At 37.2% G+C, this 14,906-nt stretch overlaps 1 protein-coding gene across 3 annotated transcripts in view; it reads right to left on the reverse strand.

Moving 5' to 3' along the window:
• The window catches only part of CTNNA3 (catenin alpha 3), a 1,771,160-nt gene that overhangs the window by 1,303,071 nt on the left and 453,183 nt on the right, over positions 1-14,906 (reverse strand). The window lies entirely within an intron of this gene.

Raw genomic sequence — 14,906 nt, forward strand, 5'->3', positions numbered from 1 at the left:
GGGTTATGGAAGAAATACTTAAATAAAAAACTTCATTTTTTAGTAAGTGTAAATGAAAAGATAATAGACACCAAGAAGTCGGCTCTAAGTTATAATCAAGGGCATCTATTATTTCTACATTCCTTCAGATTCTGTTAAAAATTCTACAGTATAAAAGATGACACAGTTAACAAGTAAAGGTCCCAATAGTGCAGATGTGTAAAGATCTACTACTATTCAGTCAAATCTTCTGTCAGTTAAATCCTTATAAGTAGCTAAAATACTCTGGCATTGGAATTATTAAGTGTATTATAAGAGCTTGAATTACAAGGATGCTGATTACCTCTTTCCACAGATGTTGATAATTGCATTAACCTTTTCATTAAAATTAAACTAATTAAGAACAATTAAATGAAACCTCCCATCATTCAGCTATTTCTCTTTTGTTTTTCAGAAATACTAACAAATTAATCCTATATCATTTTTTCTTTGACATTTATTCAACAATTAGTTACTAAGCATTTAGCATATTCAGCCCTTGTGCTAGACTCCAGTGTACAGATGTGAAAAATCCTACAAAGACCTTGTTTTTCTTTCTTTTAGGGGGAAAGGACCTATAGATAAATAATAAACTATATAAACAAATACACAAGATGATTTCAGGTGACAATAAATAAAGAAAACACAAAAGTGAATATCATAGACACTGACTTGAAAGGAGAAACCTGCTTTAGGTTGAATGGTCAGAGAAGGTTTTCCTGCAGAGATGACAATTTGCAGTATATATAAAGGAACAGCATTATATTGGAGGGAAGAGAGGAAAGAGAATGTCCTATCTAATCGGCAGGTGATCAGAACTAGCTCAACACACAAGGAAAAAATCTGGCAAGGGCTTAATCAAGTGATGAGGGTTAACATCATCAGTAATATCACATGGATATCATGTACCCCTTGACATACTGTGACAAGAAAAGTATGCCATTTCTGTGGTATTCTCTATAGAAACTCATAACTCCAGTCTAAGCATGAAAAAAGAAACAAACAAATGAAATTGGTGAACTTCCTAAATAATATCTGGGCAGTATTCCTCAAGACCATTAACATCATGAAAAACAGGAGATTGATTGACAAACTGTCACAGAACAGAGAAGATTGGGCAGACATACCAAATGCAATGTGGTACTGAGGATTAGATCCTGGAACTGAAAAAGGGTTCATAAAAAATGGGTGAAACCCAAAAACCATTATTAATAGCTAATAGCAATTCAATGGTATCCATTTCTTCATAGTGGAAAATGTAAGATACAGTATTAACAATGGAGAAAACTGAAAAAAAAGATAAATGGGAACTCTCTGTACCTCCTTTGCAACTTTTCTGTAAATCCAAAATTATTCCTAAATTAAAACTTCAGTTAAAAAAAAAAAGCTAACTCAAGGGACATTTACAATAGTTTTTGTACTTCATATACAGTATCTCATGTAATCTTCATAAAAACTCATGAGATGTCATTATTCCCATTTTAAAACTCAGAAAACTAAGGTTTCAAAAACGAAGTTTCTTAGCCAAATGGCAGAACTAGATGGTGGCTTATTTCTTGTATTGTAACCCAAATCAGTATAACATATAGCTCTTATCCTAAAAAATATGTGATATTCTTCCCTACATAGGAAAAATTTCTTATTTGCTACACAGAATGAGGACTTGTATTTGTATAATATCATGTAGCTTACAAAGTGCTTCTATATAGTATCTTATTGATCATCACAATACTCTGAGGGAATGAGGCTGCTATTATTAGTCCCATTTTAACTAAACAGGTGTTTGGTGTAAAGAGATAGAAACTAGTAAAAGAATTGAGATCTAAATTTAAGTCTACTGATTGCAAACGTTATGCTTTGTTCACAAGGATCTGCTACTCTGGGAATTATATTGCCTGAGGTTAATAAATGCCTTGTGCTACTGTATTTTTAGTTCCTTCCCTTCTGAAAATAAAGGTTGCCTGCTACTTCACACAGACTTTGGAGAGATTAGCTTCATTACAAAATATAGGGAGGACAGTTAGAAGTAGCTATCAACCCACTGTTCATACTCACTAATTACCCAAGAAAAGACATTCTGTGGTTTGCTTGGTTTGCTATGACTTCCCCCTCTGTATATATGGTCTGGGTTTTAGTTTCAGCTCTGTCATTAGCCCTATGAGATGGGTAAGTCATATCCACGTTCAGTGTCTTTCTATCTGTAAAAATGGGATAATGATACTTCTGCCAACCTTCTCACAAGATTGAGTACATAGCACATCAGAAATGGAATATAAGTGGAAAATAGAACAAAAGTTATAGAAAGAATATGGAATTGATTTATTCCTTACATTTGTCAAACTGGATGTACTGTTTTTGTACTGTGATAATCTTACTGATTTTTGTATTTCCCACAATGTTACAAACTCCACCTGCAGTCATCAGTGTAACTTAGAGGATAAATCATTTAATATTTGGAAAGGATGTTTAGCTCCTCAGATGAATAATAATTAAAAGTATAAATATTCAGAAAGAGCTAAAGCAAATTCTCTAATATTATTGGATAATCACAACTTAATACATAATTTCCTCTGAAGTGACCTATACATTATGCTTCTTTATTTAGAATGACAGTGTCAAAATTTAGGTTGTTTCTGAAAGGTAAAAAACTTGAACATAGATTATAACCAAGAAGGCTAAAGTTAAAATTATTTCTTTTGCTCTGATGGTGGCAGTGTATAATCTGATGGTAAATTGTGGTAACTTTAATGCGTGGGGACTTTGAAATGTTAAAAATACAAATGTATTTTGACTTTGGAGCCTATGCTTTTTCATCTCTGCCCAAGGCAATTACAGAATCCATAATGAGCCTAAATAGCAAATCCTTTAAGCCTGCAAAAAAGGACTAGATCAGTGAGCATAACAAAAGTAACATTACAGCAGTGGACAGGAGAAAACGGGCAGGTTGCAGAGTTTATGTAAGGAAAATTTACAAGGCATGACCATTTCTCCCAAAGAATATCATGTATGATAAATTTAATGTAATAAATAGGCATATAGATGAAAGAGAAATTAGTGACTGTCACCTCCTAAACGTATGTGTGGTAGTGGTGTTTGTGGTTGTTTTAACTGATGATACTGCAGGTTCAAAGGTTCATAGGTTGTTTATTTATCCTAAAATTTTACACCAGGTCAATATAGGAATTAAATAGTAAAGTTAATCAGGGATTTCTTTGGATGGAGAAGTATAAAGAAATCAGCTCCTCAAGGATTGATACTTATTTAAAATCTTTTTTTAAATGCTCCAGAAGAAAGCTCACAGGAGATTTCCAAGTTAAGAAGACATTAAATGTTTCCAGCTGACGAAGAAACACACAGATGGGATTTAAAAAGACCTTACAAGTCTGTGCAAGTGGGTAGAGAAGTAACATGTGAGTTTTAACCCTGGCAAGAGAACAAAATATATTTAGGAATATTATTTTAAAAAATAAAAATGGAGGACTTTAAACTATCAGTTAATTAATTCAACCATTCGTTCAACCTCTACTATGTTGAGCCTCTCCTGTGCGGATCCTCAGCGTTCCATCAATGCAGTGTGCTAAATGTTGGAAGTGCAAAGATAAAGATCAGGAGTGAAGACAAATAAACACATTTATATTGGAACAAAAATAGAGCTACTGACAGCACAGAGGACAGTTTCTCAGCCTGAAAATTTATCAGAGAAGGTGAATCTTTTTTCCAGCTTTACTGAGGTATAATTAACAAAAAATGTATATATTCAAGGTGTACAACATGATGCTTTCATATACCTATACATATACATTGTGTAATGATTACTACACTCAAATTAATTAATATATCCAACCACACTGTTGCCCCTTGCCTTTATGTGTATGTGCTGTGAGAACACGTAAGATCTACTCTCTTAGCAAATTTCAGCTAAGCAATACAGTATTATTAACTAACTTCACCATGCTGTGAGTTAGGTCCCCAGAACTTATTCATCTTATAATTGAAAGTGTATACCCTTTGACCAACATGTCCCCATTTTTCTCACACACCAACCCCTGGCAACCATGGTAAAACTGCTTCTATGAGTTTGACTTGTTTACATTCCACATATAAATACCATCATACAATACTTATCTTTGTATGTCTGGCTTATTTGGCTTAGCAAAACGTCCTTCAGTTTCATCCAAGTTGTCATAAGTGGTGAGATTTCAGAGAAGGTGAATCTTAAACAGTTAAGTAGAAGTTATCCCTATGAATAAGGACCCACAGACCCTTTGAAGGAAGCAGACTGCTCCTGCAGGATCTGGGAGACACCCCAAATACTGTGAGTGCCCCAACTGCAGAAGTGGGAAAGGGAGAGCCTCCTTCTCTGAACACACGCTGCCACTGGAGAAACTGAAGGTCAGTTTGCAGGTGAATTTTCCAACCTTACCTAGGGCAGAGTCAATTCAGAGAGCCAAGCCAAGCAAAATACAAGGGTAGAGAAAGCAGCAAAAAGTCCCCTGGCACTTGCCAGGTCCCTGATCAGGCCATTCCTGCATGGCAACACAAGGATCCATTGGGAGGGCAGCCAAAGGAGTGGGGCCAGCGAGGTGGTGGCCAGGGAAGCACCACAGGGAGAAGGAAATTTCCAGCTGAACTTTGTAACCATTTAAACAAGGGGAGAAGCCCCCTGACCAGAACTTGAGGGAGAGTACAAATCCAGTGTGCAGACTCCACAGGCAGAAGAAGAACCAGGCCCTTTTCTTTTGAAGGTGGGAGGCAGGTAGCCTGGGGTAAGTTCTCAAGCCCGGCTTGCCCACCATCTGGAAACAGACTCAGGGCTGTTGAGGGGCACAGTGGGAGTGAGATCAGCCTTCAGTTTGCATAGGAGCTGGGTGAGACCTGTGACGGCCAGCTTTCCCCCAATTCCCTGACAACTGGGATGACTCAGCAGAGGCAGCCATAATCCTCTTAGGTGCACAACTCCATTGACCTGGGAATCTCACCCCCATCCCCCACAGTAGCTGCAGCAAGACCCACCCAAGGAGAATCTAAGCTCAGATATGCCTAGCTCTGTCCCTATTTGATGGTCCTTCCCTACCCACCCTGGTAGTTGAAGACAAAGGGCATATAATCTTGGGGGTTCTAGGGCCCCACCCACTGCCAGTTCCTCTCCATACTACCACAGCTTATGCTATCTGGAAAGCACCACCTCCCAGCAGGTGGCCAACTAACAAAAAAACAGAGCATTAAACCACCAAAGCTAAGAACCCTTACGGAGTCCACTGCACACCCCTGACACTTCCACCAGAATAGGCACTGGTATCCACAGCTGAGAGATCCATATATGGTTCCTATCACAGGACTCTGTGTAGACAACCCCTACTACCAGACCGGACCAAGGTAGACTTGCTGGGTAGCTAGACCCAAAAGAGGGATAACAATCACTGCAGTTTGGCTCACAGGAAGCCACATTCATAGGGAAAGGGCCAGAGTACTACATTAAGGGAACACCCCGTGGGACAAAAGAATCTGAAAAACAGCCTTCAGCCCTAAATCTTCCCTCTAACAGAGCCTACCCAAATGAGAAAAAAACAGGAAAAAAAAAGTCTGGTAATATGACAAAACAAGGCTCTTTAACACCCCCAAAAAGCATACTAGTTCACCAGCAATGAAGCCAAACCAGGAAGAAATCCCTGATTTAGCTGAAAAAGAATTCAGCAGATTCATTATTAAGCTAATCTGGGAGGCACCAGAGAAAGATGAAACCTAATGCTAGGAAATCCAAAAAACAATACAAGAAGTGAAAGGAGAAATATTCAAGGAAATAGATAGCTGAAAGAAAAAAACAATCACAAATTCAGGAAACACTGGACACACTTACAGAAATGCAAAATTCTCTGGAAAGTCTCAGCAATGAAATTGAACAAGTAGAAGAAAGAAATTCAGAGCTGAAAGACAAGGCCTTTCAAATTAACCCAATCGAACAAAGACAAAGAAAAAAAGTAAGAAAATATGAACAAAGCCTCCAAGAAGTCGGATTATGTTAAATGACCAAACCTAAGAATAATATGTGTTCCTGAGGAAGCAGAGAATCCTAAAAGCTAGGAAAACATATTTGGGGAATATTCAACTTCCCTGGCCCTGCTAGAGACCTAGACACCCAAATACAAGAAGCACAGAGAACACCTGGGAAATCCATCACAACAAGATCATTGCCTAGACACACTGTCATCAGGTTATCCAAAGTTAATGAAGGAAAGAATCTTAAGAGCTGTGAACCAGAAGCACCAGGTAACCTATAAAGAAAACCTATCAGATTAAGAGCAGATTTCTCAGCAGAAACCCTACAAGCAAGAAGCAACTAGGTCCCTATCTTCAGCCTCCTCAGACAAAACAATTATCAGCCAAGAATTTTGTGTTCAGCAAAACTAAGCATCATATATGAAGGAAAGATACAGTCTTTTTAAGACAAACAAATACTGAGAGAATTCGCCATTAGCAAGCCATCACTATAAGAACTGCTAAAAGGAGCTCTGATCTTGAAACAAATCCTAGAAATACATCAAAACAGGACCTCTTTAAAGCATAAATCACACAGGACCTATAAAACAAAAATACAAGTTAAAAAGCAAAAACAAACAAAAACCAAAGTACATAGGCAACAAATAGCATGATGAATGCAATGGTACCTCACATCTCAATACTAGCATTGAATATAAATGGCCTAAATGCTCCATATTTAGGAAGCAGCAGAGAGTTGGTGAGTTCTCCACAGAACCGCAGTAAGCGTAAGAACACACCAACCATCTGCTACCTTTAGAAGACTCACCTAACACATGAGTCACATAAACTTAAAGTAAAGGGGTGGAAAAAGGCATTTCATGTAAATGGGCACCAAAAGCAAGCAAGGGTAGCTATTCTTATATCAGACAAAATAAACTTTAAAGCAACAGCAGCTAAAAGAAACAAAGAGGGATATTATATAATGGTAAAAGGCCTTATCCAACAGGAAAATATCACAATCCTAAACACATATGTAGCTAAAACTGGAGCTCCTAAGTTTATAAAACAATTACTAATATACCTAAGCACTGAGACAGACAGCAACACAATAATAGTGGGGGACTTCAATACTCTACTGACAGTATAGACAAGTAAAAAAGACAGAACGTCAATAAAGGAACAAGACAGAAAGTCAATAAAGGAACAATTGATGTAAACTATACCTTGGAACAAATGAACTTAAGAGATATATACAGAACATTTCATCCAAGAACCACAAAATACACATTTTATTCAACAGCACATGGAAATTTCTCCAAGATGATAAGCCATAAAATGAGCCTCAATAAATTTAAGAAAATTCAAATTTTATCAAGCACTCTCTCAGACCACAGTTGAACAACACTGGAAATCAACTCCAAAAGGACCTCCAAAACCATGCAAATACATGGAAATTAAATAACCTGTTCCTGAATGAGCATTGGTTCAAAAATGAAATCAAGATGAAGATGTAAAAATTCTTCAAACTGAACAATAATAGTGACACAATTTATCAAAACCTCTGGGATTTGGCAAAGGTGGTGCTAAAAGAAAAGCTCATAGCCCTAAATGCCTATATCAAAAAGACTGAAAGAGCATGAACTGATGCTCAACAATCATGCCTCAAGGAATTAGAGAAACAAGAACAAATCAAACTCAAACCCAGCAGAACTAAATGTAATTGAAACAAAAAATACAAAAGATAAACGAAACAAAGAGTTGGTTATTTGAAAACATAAATAAAATTGATTAGCAAGACTAACCAAGTAAAGAAGAGAGAAAATCCAAATAATCTCATTAAGAAACAGGAGATATTACAACTGATACCACTGAAATACAAAGATCATTCAAGGCTACTATGAACACCTTTCTGCACATAACTAGAAATCTAGAAGAGATAGATAAATTCCTGGAAACATACAGCCCTCCTAGCTTAAATCAGGAAGAATTAGATACTCTGAACAGACCAATAACAAGCAATGAGATTGAAACAGTAATTAATAAATTACCAACAAAAAAATTTCATGACTTCACGGCAGAATTCACAGCAGAATTCACAGCAGAATTCTACCAGACATTCAAAGAGGAATTGGCACCAGTCCTTTTGACACTATTCCAGAAGATAGAGAAAGAAGGAACCATCCCTAATTCATTTCATGAAGCTGGCATCACACTAATACCAAAACCAGGAAAGGACATAAACAAAAAAAGAAAATTACGCATTGATATCCTTGATGAACATAGATCCTAAAATCCTTAACAAAATACTAGCTAACCAAATCCAACAACATATCAAAAAGATAATCCACCATGATCAAGTGCGTTTCATACCAGAGATGCAGGGATGTTTTAACATATGCAAGTCAACAAATGATACACCATATAAACAAAAATCATATGATCATCTTAATAGATGCAGAAAAAGCATTTGACAAAATCCAGGATACCTTTATGATTAATACTCTCAGGAAAATCGGCATACAAGGAACATATCTCAATGTAATAAAAGCCATCTATGAAAAACCCACAGCCAACATTATACTGAATGGAGGAAAGTTGAAAGCATTCTCTGAGAACTGGAACAAAAAAAGGATGCCTACTCTCACCACTCCTCTGCAACATAGTACTGGAAGTCCTAGCCAGAGCAATTAGACAAGAGAAAGAAAGAAAGGGCATCCAAATCAGTAAAGAGGAAGTCAAACTGTCACTATTTGCTGATGAAATGATCATTTACCTTGAAACCCTAAAGACTCCTCCAGAAAGCTCCTGGAACTTAAAGAATTCAGCAAAGTTTACGGATACAAGATTAATGTGCAAGTCAGTAGCTCTTCTATACACCAACAGTGACGAAGTGGAGAATCAAATCAAGAACTCAACCCCTTTTACAATAACTGCAAAAATAAAATAAAATAAAATAAAATACTTAGGAACATAGGTAACAAAGGAGTTGTGCAAGCAAAACTACAAAAAAACTGCTGAAAGAAATCACAGATGAAACAAACAAATGGAAACACATCCTATGCTCGTGGATGGGTAGAACTGATATAGTGCAAATGATCACACTGCCAAAAGAAATCTATAAATTTAATGCAATCCCTATCAAAATACCACCATCATTCTTCACAGAATTAGAAAAAAACAATTCTAAAATTCATATGGAACCAAAACAGAGCCCGCATAGCCAAAGCAAGACTAAGCACAAAGAACAAATCTGGAGGCATTGCACTACCTGGTTTCAAATTGTAAGGCCATAGACATGAAAACAGCATGATACTGGCATAAAAATAGGCATATAGACCAATTGAAGAGGATAGAGAACCCAGAAATAAACCCAAATTAAAGCCAACTGATCTTTGACAAAGCAAACAAAAACATAAAGTGGGGAAAGGACACCCTTTTCAACAAATGGTGCTGAAATAATTGGCTAGCCACATGTAGGAGAATGAAACTGGACCCTCATCTCTCACCTTATTAAAAAAAACATCAATTCAAGATGAATTAAGGACTTAAATCTAAGACCTGAAACTAAAAATTCTAGAAGATAACGTTGGAAGACCCCTTCTAGATATTGGCTTAGGCAAGGATTTCCCGACCAAGAACCCAAAATCAAATGCAATAAAAACAAAGATAAATACTTGGGACTTTTTAAACTAAAAAGCTTTTACATGGCAAAAGGAACAGTCAGAAGAGTAAACAGACAACCCACAGAATGGAAGAAAATCTTCACAATCTGTAATCTAACAAAGGACTAATATCTAGAATCTACAATGAACTCAAATCCGTAAAACATAAACAATTCCATCAAAAAGTGGCTAAGAATAGGAATAGACAATTCTCAGAAGAAGATATACAAATGGCCAACAAACATATGATAAAATACTCAACATCACTAATGATCAGGGAAATGCAAATCAAAAACACAAGGTGATACCACTTTACTCCTGCAAGAATGGCCATAAGCAAAAAATCAAAACACAGTAGATATTGGTGTAGATTTGGTATGTGTGGGAATCTAAACTAGTACAGCCACTACAGAAAACATTATGGAGATTCCTTAAAGAACTAAAGGTAGAACTACCAGTTGATCCAGCAATCCCTCTAGTATCTACCCAGATGAAAAGAAGTCATTAGACGAAAAAGATACTTGCACACATATGTTTACAGCAGGACAATTCACAATTGCAAAATCATGAAAACAACCCAAATGCCTATCAATCAACAAGCAGATAAAGAAACTCTGTTTCTCTCTCTCTCTCTCTCTCTGTGTGTGTGTGTGTGTGTGTGTGTGTGTGTGTGTGTGTGTGTGTTTGTATTTTTGTGGCTAAGTAGCATTCCATATGTATATGATGGAATGCTACTCAGCCATAAAAAGGAATAAATTAACAGCATTTGCAGTGACCTAGATGAGTTTGGACACTGTTATTCTAAGTGAAGTAACTCAGGAATAACAAACCAAACATCTTATGTTCTCATTGACATGTGGAGCTAAGATATGAGGATGCAAAGGCATAAGAATGATACAATGGACTTTGGGGACTTGGGGGGAAAGTGTGGGAGGGGGTCAAGGGATAAAAGACTATAAATATGGTGCAGTGTATACTGCTTAGATGATAGGTGCACCAAAATCTCACAGGTCACACTAAAGAACTTATGTAACCAGCCAGGCAAGGTGGCTCATGCCTGTAATCACAGCACTTTGGGAGGCCGAGGTGGGTGGATCACGAGGTGAAGAGATCGAGACCATCCTGGCCAACATGGTGAAACCCCATCTCTACTAGAAAATACAAAAATTAGCTGGGCGTGGTGGCTCTCGCCTGTAGTCCCAGCTACTCGGAAGGCTGAGACAGGAGAATTGTTTGAACCCAGGAGGCGGAGGTTGCAGTGAGCTGAGATTGCACCACTGCACTCCAGCCTAGTGACAGAGAGAGACTCCATCTTAAAAAAAAAAAAAAGAACTTATGTAACCAAACAGGGCATGTTCCCCAGTAACTTATGGAAGATTTAAAAAATAAAATAAAAATAAAGAAATTCAAACATTGCCTAAGTGAAATAGAAAGAAAAAAACTGAAGTCATCCCCATGAGCAATGCAAAAAAACCAGCATGTGTAATGACCTGAAACATGAAGAGGCAAGGAATGTGTAGGTCACTGCAGGTGATGTGACAAATACAGGAAACCTAAGCACGAATGGTGATGAATCCAGCAGGAAAGGTAGGCAAGAGACATTTCACATGCTCTGCTAAAGAACTCTGAAAGCAACAAGCTCAGATGTGTATTTATAAAGATAGCTCTGGCAGTGGGTTTTTGAGTGGATTGGAGGGAATGAAATTGCAGTCAAGGAGACCAGGCAATAATCCAGGTTTGGGCAAGAGAAAATGAGTGCCTGAACACTAGTGCTATGCTATAGTGGGATGGATCCAGGAAATTTTTAGTGGGTATAAATGGTAGGATTTTGGTATATCTAGATAGGAGTAGGGAAAAGAAGGTATTTGGAAGCATCTAGAGAATTGTTTCAGCAATTGTGTCAGTAGCGATGCATTCACCACAACAAGAATACCGAGAGAGGAGAGTGCTTGGAAGAAAAAGGTGAAGTACATTTTGTCATCTACTAAATGTAACATATCAGCACAAGATTCAAATGAAAATACAATACACATGAATCTAGAATTCAGAGGGGAGTCTGGGCCAGAAATAGAGATACATCAAACAGCAGCTCACAGCTGAAAGCTAAAGCCACAGGACCTGCACCCAGCATAAATATTACAATAAGAAGAAAAATCTCAGAGTCATCATAAATTGTTCCTTGAGGATATCAACCCACTAATTTTATGTGCTAGCCCAAAAGGACAAATACATAATTATATTAGCATGAAAGGTATCAGAAAACAGTAAACTCTAAAAAAAATTTTTCAATTAAAAATATTTTTAAATAAGCAAAAAAAAAAACGAAAACATGCATACTATAGAGTTTGGAATCTAAACTACTGTGAGTAATCATGGTCATCATACCGTAAGATAACAAAAGATTTTTCTTTAAAACAATTTTGAACAGAATGACTTCTGTTTCTGGGAAGCTTAAAAATATGAGGTCTGTTCACCTTGCAAAGGGGAAATTTATATTGGAAAACACATGATAAAAAAATCTAGAAATAATGAATGAACTTGATAACTTCTTAATGGGCTTCTTTACTAAATCTGGTGATACTAGGTCATAGAAGTAGCTTTTTAGATTTGAGTAAAATAAATTATATCTGTTCATACGTCTGTCTCCACTACTTCCTTATAATTCTCTTGAACGCAAATACGATGGCTTACTTATTTTATATCTCATTATCTAGTAGTATGTAGCACATATTAGGAGTTTAATACATTTTTGTTAAGGAAACAAAAAGACAAATGAATAAAAACGAAGCCAGAGGAAGTTAATATGCTCAAAAGGGGATAGAAACTCCAGATATAATTACTCCAAGAAATAAAACATGTGGAAAATTCACTTTAATCCAGAGAGTTTGAATACATTTACACATGGCAAGGCCACAGAAAGCTGAAGACCAAAATTAACTGTACCTATCTTCACGCTAAATGTTAGTGAAGCCATTGGTACAACTATTTTATAAAACAGTTTGATAGTATTTACTGAAGCTGAGCATATGCATGCCGTTACCCAGCTCTTTCATTTCTAGGAGAGCAACCACACATATAGAAATATGTTCCTCTGTCTATCTAAAGACGCAGGCAAAAATGTTCCGTACCAGCACTGCCTGCAATAGTGCCAACCGGGGCACAACCCAGAGTAATGAAAATGAACAAAACACAGCTACATGCAACAACATGAAATATGACACACATACACAAAAAAGACATAAAAGAGTATATATCGTTTAATTCCATTTATGTGAAGTTCATACTCAGGCAAAAGTAGCCTATCGTTTTAATAATCGGAATAGTCGTTCTTCTTTAGGGGGTGATTAGAGACTAGAAAGGGAGGAGGACTCGTTTGGATTCTGGTTTCTACTCCTTGTCCTGGGTGCTAGTTACACCGATGTGTTTAGTTTGGAAAAATTCATTGAACTGTTCATTTTGCGCTGTGCATTTTTCTGAATGTATGTTATACTTTAATTTTTTAAAAGTTCACGTAAAATCAAGGAAATGAAAAACCAAAAGTAAAGCCAATATCCACAATGTGAGCCTTCTTTTGGCAAAAGACACTGGTATAAACTAGCTACGGACTGGCTATGGTGACATATTACCCAAGACACTAAGGAAAGAATGAGAAAATTAGATATTCTGTCCATCTGTAAGAATCCTGTATCCACTTTGAGGGCGAATATTTTAAAAATAAATAAATAAATAAATAAATAAATGTTTGAAATACAAGAATAAGAAGAGAAAGCTCCTGCAGCCTGGCTATCAGAAAAAGCAATCCTGAGAGATTTTCACAGCAATTGATTCCATGAACCCTTAGATAAACCTGCATTTCTGAAAATCAAAGAAAACTTCCTTATGAAGCTACATTCCTGCCCACATGGAATAGCTCAGCATATACTCTGTTCAACAAAGCAGAACTCCATGCAAATTACTGAGTTTCTCTTCCAGGTGTTTAAATGAGGTTTCTGAAGCTGACAAAACCACTCTGGTAAGGGAAGGAAAGACAGCTTATAAAGAGAGGTTTTGCTTTTTGAGATTAAGTTGTGCAGCAGAAAAGCCCATGTACACTTTGCTATTTGGATTCCATTGTGGGTTGGCTTCTATCTCCAGTCTTCTCTCTGCCAAGAAGCTGCATATCAATTGCTTCACTGGTCATTGGGCAGCTTCATGTTCTATTAGGAAACAAAATAACACAAACACCTGCTAATTTAATGTTTTTTGCCAACCTAAATTAGAAAATGGAAACTTAGTGTTAACTGAGCTGAAGGATATAAGATGGTGAAACAACAGGAGGCTTCAGGTAAAAGAAAGTTTTGAGAGAAAAAAATAAAGATTAAAAAAATGCAAGATTTTACAATAAAAGCATCATTAAGCAGCAGAGAGAGGCCTTTGCTGCTTTTCCATCCTTAGTTCCCATTTTTCATTTCATAGCAATAGGACAGATTCGATAAAAGAGAAAAGAAAAGAATTCTTCAAATTCAAATAGGAAACTGAGAAACCATAATAACAATATTAAGATATCTCCCAAGGTGTGCATTCTGGGCCATAAATAAATACCTTGGGTAACTGAAACACACCAAGGTGAATATTAATAAGTCCGAAGAAACGTCTAAGAAAAACATGATAACTTAATTCTAATGCAGACTGCTGTGTCAGTCAAGAAAATGTAGGGGTGGGTATGGGTGTGTGTGTGTAAAGCTCAAAAATGCACTATGTTCATTTCCTATTCATCCGAAGCAAATACAATACGTATTATATTTGTCTATTGTTTGCCTAGAATTTATATCTCAAAATAAATTCTATCTGAAGCTATCTGCCATATGATCAAAAAGTAAAAGGGAGTTGCGATCCAAGATGGCCGTTTAGGAACAGCTCAGGATTGCAGCTCCCAGTGAAAGCGCAGAGGGTGAGTGGACGCCGCATTTTTATTGCCCGCAGACTAGGCAATTCCCCGGCAGAGGAGCTCCACAGGTCACCAGCGCGGCTGTTTCGGCCAGCGCAGCTGTGCCGGCCGGCGCCGCTGCTTTGCCCCGCGCAGCTGCTTTGTCAGCGCCCCGGAGCAGCAGTTCTCCGTACAGAATACACCGGTCTGGGTGCCCTTTTGGCTGGTGATTGGAGCCACAGGAAGTCGCCCATTCGTCTGTTTAAAAAGGGGACTGAGCAGGGAACCAGGACAGTAGATTCCAGGGCAAAAAAAAAAAAAAAAAAAAAGCGCCACAAGCC

Source organism: Cebus imitator, unplaced genomic scaffold (assembly GCF_001604975.1).
Source record: "Cebus imitator isolate Cc_AM_T3 unplaced genomic scaffold, Cebus_imitator-1.0 Scaffold290, whole genome shotgun sequence".
NCBI lineage: Eukaryota > Metazoa > Chordata > Mammalia > Primates > Cebidae > Cebus > Cebus imitator.